General features: G+C 40.5%; 1 pseudogene; it reads left to right on the forward strand.

The window, feature by feature from the left end:
- Positions 1-4,083: 4,083 nt before the first annotated feature.
- LOC102433611 lies at positions 4,084-4,765 on the forward strand (annotated as a pseudogene).
- Positions 4,766-5,998: the final 1,233 nt, after the last annotated feature.

Below are 5,998 nucleotides of genomic sequence, written 5' to 3' on the forward strand. Positions count from 1 at the left end.
AGCCATTACTTAGGCTTTGCCCAGTTAAGGGCATTGTGCTCTTATTTCCCCACTGTTGAGTGAGAGGTGGATATAGGTCTCTTTCAGCAAATGAGTCACACTCAGGTTGGGCAAACCTGTTCGGATATGCAGGATGGACCGCAGGATGAACCTGGCTTAGACTGCATCCTTCCTTGACTTAAAACTCTGTTCACTGTACTTCTGACCTCAAAGAGATATATCAGATTTCTTTTTTTTTTTTTGATGCCTAATATTGTCTTTATGAAAGTCTCTCCTCCTGGGATGACTAGCCCGATAGGATAGTCATTGGGTTCCCACCATTGCCAGGTTCCCATACATTTTGTAGCACCAGCAATTTGAAGCTAAATCCATTCCATGTAGAATGTTGTTTTTTGTCTTGATACATACTTCCTCTTTTTAGTTTAAAAGTGGCCTTTCTTTTATGAAATAACTAGAGGCCTGCTGCACGAAGAGATTCATGCAATAGGCCTTCCCTTCCCCTGGCTGCCGGCGCCGGTTTTCCTCTGGCACCCGGGACCCAGGCCTTAGCTCTGGACGGAGCCTTCAGTCTTCGTGGCTCCAGACAGAGCCTTCAGTCTTCGCTCCGCTGCTTCGCCCCTATGTATGCAAATTAACCGCCATCTTTGTTGGGTTAATTTGCATACTCTCTTGATTGGCTGGTGAGTATAGCGGAGGGATGGTTAATTTACATGTTTGTCTATTATTAGGTAAGATAGTAGATGGCAGGGTTGGTTCTTTTCAATGTAATTACTTAAAAAATAAAATGTTGACAAACCTATGGCCCCCAAATAAATTAATGGAGATATGGCTATATGATGTGTTACTCTGTTAATTCAAGTATGTGGGGACCCCCATTCTCTGTGGTTTCCTTTCTGCAGCTCCAGGGATTATCCATGATGAAAGATATAATACAATGCTTCTGCAGTCACCTCCCACTCTTTGCAAACGTATCTTGACCAGCAATGCAATTGGTCTGGTCATTCAAGGAGCAGATTTACTTTGGGGGGATGTGGCTGCATAATACAGAGTCCTGCCCCAGGAGGCCAGAACATGCTGCCTTGCAAAGTGTTGCTGAGCCTGGTGATTCTCAACCCTCCTAACCCTGACAGAGTCTGTCCCCACATTGCCAACTGATGTCATGAGCCTGAATACTTGGTCCCCCGCATATTCTACTGGGAAAACTCATCAGAATGTCATTCTAAAAGAAAAATTCTCAGATACACATATAGCAAATGTCACAAAGTGGCCCTGAATCTGTCTTCAAAATTCAAAAGAAAAAAAGGATGAATATTGGAGGGTTTAATTTTACCAATGTCAACCCCAAAATAGACCAGTATTATGTTCATTTACATTATGCTTCTATCATCCAAAATTTTCAAGTGATTTCTGATGTTGTCATCCCCATTTAGGGATTAAAATTGTAGGCAGTGCACTATGAATCCAGGTTGTTTGGAAGTTGGGCTCATTTGACATGGCACTTCACTTCTTTCCACCACAGTAGACAGCGTGGGGTAAGGAATTTTGGTCTGTCTGACAGCAAAGATCAGAGTTGGAATCTTGACTGAAAATTACTTATTAGCTGTGTTACTTTCAGCAAGTTTTAACTTCTCTGAATCTCAGTTTCATCATTTGTAAGATGAATATTGTAAGAACAACAGCTCATGGTTTTCATGTGTCTGGCGTTAACTACTCAAGGAAGCTAGTCCTGTTTTTTAAAAATCGAATTAGACTTCAGATTTTCATTTCAAATGAACTTACATAAGATACCTTTTTTCTGTTTGTATTATTAAAAAAAAAAGTTGGGAGGAAGAGTCTTCATTTGTTTACAAATAAACCTGGAATGAAAAGGGTGTTGTGCTAAATGTTTTGCCTACTCATGATGCCAAATACGCACAGATACAAACCCCAAGTGGTCTCAGCTTTAATTTCACACCACTGTTGCTTTAACCAGTGTCCTTAGCACTGTGCTTCAGTGCTGAGTCATGACTGACTCAGAGGTTTATAAATACTGCTGCTTGAATCACTTGAAGTTTTCTTCAGTGGTCCCTACCTCCTGCTCTAAGTTTCTGTTAGACCTGACCCTGCAAAGAGAATGATATGTGGCAAGTTCACTTACCACACTAGTGGGCTGCTATGTCTCTATGATATACATAATACATTTATAAGAAGGAACATTCTAAAAATAAGCTTAATGTATGCTCATTCAATTCACTAAATAACTGATGTAACTTGAAGACTGTAAGCTACAGTCATCAGTTTTCTCTAACAGCTTACTAAATGTCAGAAAGAACTGAAATGTTCTAAACTAAGACACCACTCTTAATTCCTTAAAGATAAATTAGAATGCACACATTTTTATAGAAAAAAATGTGGGTGAGGGTGGAAGAAGAGATTAAATGGGGTCAAATAAATCGTGACAGAAGTAGACTGTGGTGAGCACACAATGCAATATAAAGATAGTGTATTATAAAGTGCACACTTGAAATTTATATAATACTAGAGGCCCGGTGCACAAATTCATGCACCAGTGGGGTCCCATGGCCTGGCCTGTGGGGATTGGGCTGAAATTGGCTCCCTGACATCCCCCGAGGGGTCCAGGATTGTGAGAGGGTGCAGGCCAGGGCGAGGGTCCCCACCGGTACATGATCAGGGCAGGGGAAGGATGTGGGCGGTTGGCCAGCCAAGGAGGGATTGTGGGAAGGCTCCAGGGCATGTCTGGCCCGTCTCGCTCAGTCCTAATTGGCCAGACCCCAGCAGCAAGCTAACCTACTAGTCAGAGCGTCTGCCCCCTGGTGGTCAGTGCACATAATAGCAAGTGGTTGAGCAGTCTTAGCATATCATTAGCATATTGCACTTTGATTGGTTGAACAGCCTACCAGTTGACTGGACACTTAGCATATTAAGCTTTTATTATATAGGATTATCATCCAATGTTACCCCAATAAATTTGATTTACATTTTTTATTTAATGCTTTAAAAAGATAATGTAAATATATAATTCAAAATCTACATGTCATTTGGTAGCAATGGTTGAATAACACTCAAGAAGACAGCTAAAGTGCTGAGTTGAAAGCAGGTGAAATGTAACTGCTGGTACATGAAATCGTTCAGCAAGGGAGTTAGTGAAGGATCAGGGAGTGAGGAATCCTGTATAAAAAAGCCTAGTATGCTAAGTGTCCAACCATTCGTTCGACCATTTGACCAGTCGCTATGACACGCATTGACCACTAGGGGGCAGACGCTCCAACCAGTAGGCTAGCTTGCTGCTGGGGTCCGGCAGTCCCTTCCTGGCCAGCCAACCTCCCATGGTCCCTTCCCGGCCCTGATCATGCCTGGCCTGCACCCTCTCACAATACAGGACCCCTTGGGGGATGTTGGAAAGCTGGTTTTGGCCCAATCCCTACGGGCCAGGCCGAGAGACCCCACCAGCGCACGAATCCGTGCACTGGGCCTCTAGTTATTGATATAATGCACAAGTCAACATTGTTAGGGTCAACTCATCATCTGTGCTAACAATAAATACAATAGCAAAGATAACCCAAAAATATTTTATATTTGCTCTTGTATTATAACATATTATTATTTGTAATAGATTTATCTTCCCACCATATTTAAGATTTGGGTATTCATTTCTGATGGATGGAGGTAGAAACCTAGTAGCACCCTCAAGGGCACAGGGAAGTCAGAGAGATAATACTTTTCCAGAGATATTTACAAAATAAATTGTGTCAGTAGGTGAGTAGGAGGTGAGGCCTGGGATGCTAAGAGCATGAAGGGAGGCCAATCACAATACTTGATTGCTCTGCAGGCCATCAGCCAGCCTTCAGGGGGCCCAGGGATAATCAGGGTTGCAAACTCCCTACTGGCTGCATTTATCTCCTTTCCCTCAGGCAAATACCCACCCTTAGCACTATTGTAGGTAGAGCATGTGGGTGACAGGCCTCAAAAAAGTAGCACCTCTTCTGAGAGCCAGAGCCAGAGAGTCCTGGGTGAGAGCCTCCTGGACTTCTTTTGGGCCAGAGAAACCCTGAAGCCAGAAGTCACCGATATATGCTTTGACACATGCTTTGGACGCTTTTTTCTGGAAGCCCTGCAACTACCCTCAAAACTGAATGTACTAATATTGTAGAACAGAATTATGGCCCATGGTGGCAGAGTCTACACAGAACTCTGCTTCATGGTGTCCTGGGAAAAACCTTTCAACTATTGGCTATTCTAGTCAATAGGATGTATGTGCTTTTGAATACGTTGGTAACATTGTCTATTATGTGTTCTGGACCATTAATGGAGCCTGAAATCAAAATTCAGATAGCATTGTCTTTGCAGAAAATCTTAGTCAACATTTTTAAGGTGTCCAAAGAGGTGACATTGTGATGGCAAAAAGCCCAAGTGATCCAAAATCAAATATTTGTAAAAGATTAAATGGTTTGGAAAGAGACAAAATCCTTATCAATATAGTCCATCAGATTTCTTTAAAAGTCATATTATGTGCCAACAGATCATATTTGGTTAGAAGGTAACAACTTAAAGAATTCTACAATTCCAGGTACTGTGGACCTATTCCACATGGCCTAATAAGAGGACATACTTCTTTGAGATTTGGCCTCAGAGTGATTTTGAATTTCTACATGAAAACCCTAATGGCCACAGATTTTCTGATTATTATTCTTTTGATTTAATTATTGTCTCCTATTCAAGAGACTGTATTATTGCTACTGAAACCATGTATTTACCAAAAAAATAATTACTATTCAATAAAAAAGAAGCACCTACAATTTGGTGGATAAGTCCAAAGAAAGTAAATATAGATTAATTGAAAAATGAATGAGCTAAGCCACATGCTGAGAGTGACTGAAAGAAAGACCCAATTTGCAAAGTAATCCTTCCAATTCTTAGGAAGAAGATGAACTACAATTTATTAAAATTTCTCTGTAATATTAAATTCTAGGGGAGGAACAACTAGTTTCAAATCTGAAGCTGAGGGTCCTTAAGACTTTGATTAAATTTAGTTTAAAACCCTATCTCTGCACATCATCTCTCTCTTTCTCTCTCTCTCTCTCTCTCTCTCTCTCTCTCTCTCTATATATATATATATATATATATATATATCCCTCAGAGACATAGCCTTAACCCCAAGAATCAATGAACACTCAAGTCAGCACAAGACCTCCAGGAGGAAGAGAGAGGGAGGGAGTGAGGGAGGTAATGAATGCTGAGCAGCCAAATAACTTTAACTGTCACACTTCCCCATTGGTACTAGTGAACAAATTCAGTAAGATGGAGATGACTTCTATCAGCCTTGAGGCTAATCAGAAAGCATACACATGAATAAGAAGTTTCAACACTATTGCATCAGTTCTTTGAGAGAAATATAAATAAATCAGAGTATCTTTTGAGGTGTGGGGGGAGACAGAGAATCATTCTGATAAAACCATATAAAGAAATGTTGAAGGAACTAAGAATATTTAGTCAGGAGAAAAAGGCCTCAAGAGGGATTGGTTAGCTGCAATTACACGTTTGTCACATATTCATGACTTTAGAGTCACTGTCTTCCCAAGAATTAGACTTGGAACCAGTGAGGTTCAGAACCAAGAGATAAATGCAGAATAAATGAGAGGAGCTTGGATCTGCCTTCATTGGGAGTCAAATGTTGAAAGAATTCCTATTGTAAAAAAAGAAAACAAAACAAACAAAAAGAAAAACATGGAAAAAGGTAAAGCTGGGTTAGGATATTGTATTAGAAGAGAATTTAGTTGATATACCTATAGGAACAATAATAGCTCTACTTTTGAGAAAATACTGTATACTAGGCACTATGTTATACTCTTTAAATATGACTGTATCTCAAACTTTCACACCCCAGTATCCCTAATGCTAGAACAGAGAGAATATCCACTCCAGATCCCCGGGTGGCAAGACAAAAGAACCCATAGAAATGGTAAGATTGTTGGGGTTCTTGAGTTTTAGATTAAAAATG

This window comes from Myotis lucifugus, unplaced genomic scaffold (genome assembly GCF_000147115.1).
Source record: "Myotis lucifugus unplaced genomic scaffold, Myoluc2.0 scaffold_270, whole genome shotgun sequence".
Lineage (NCBI taxonomy): Eukaryota > Metazoa > Chordata > Mammalia > Chiroptera > Vespertilionidae > Myotis > Myotis lucifugus.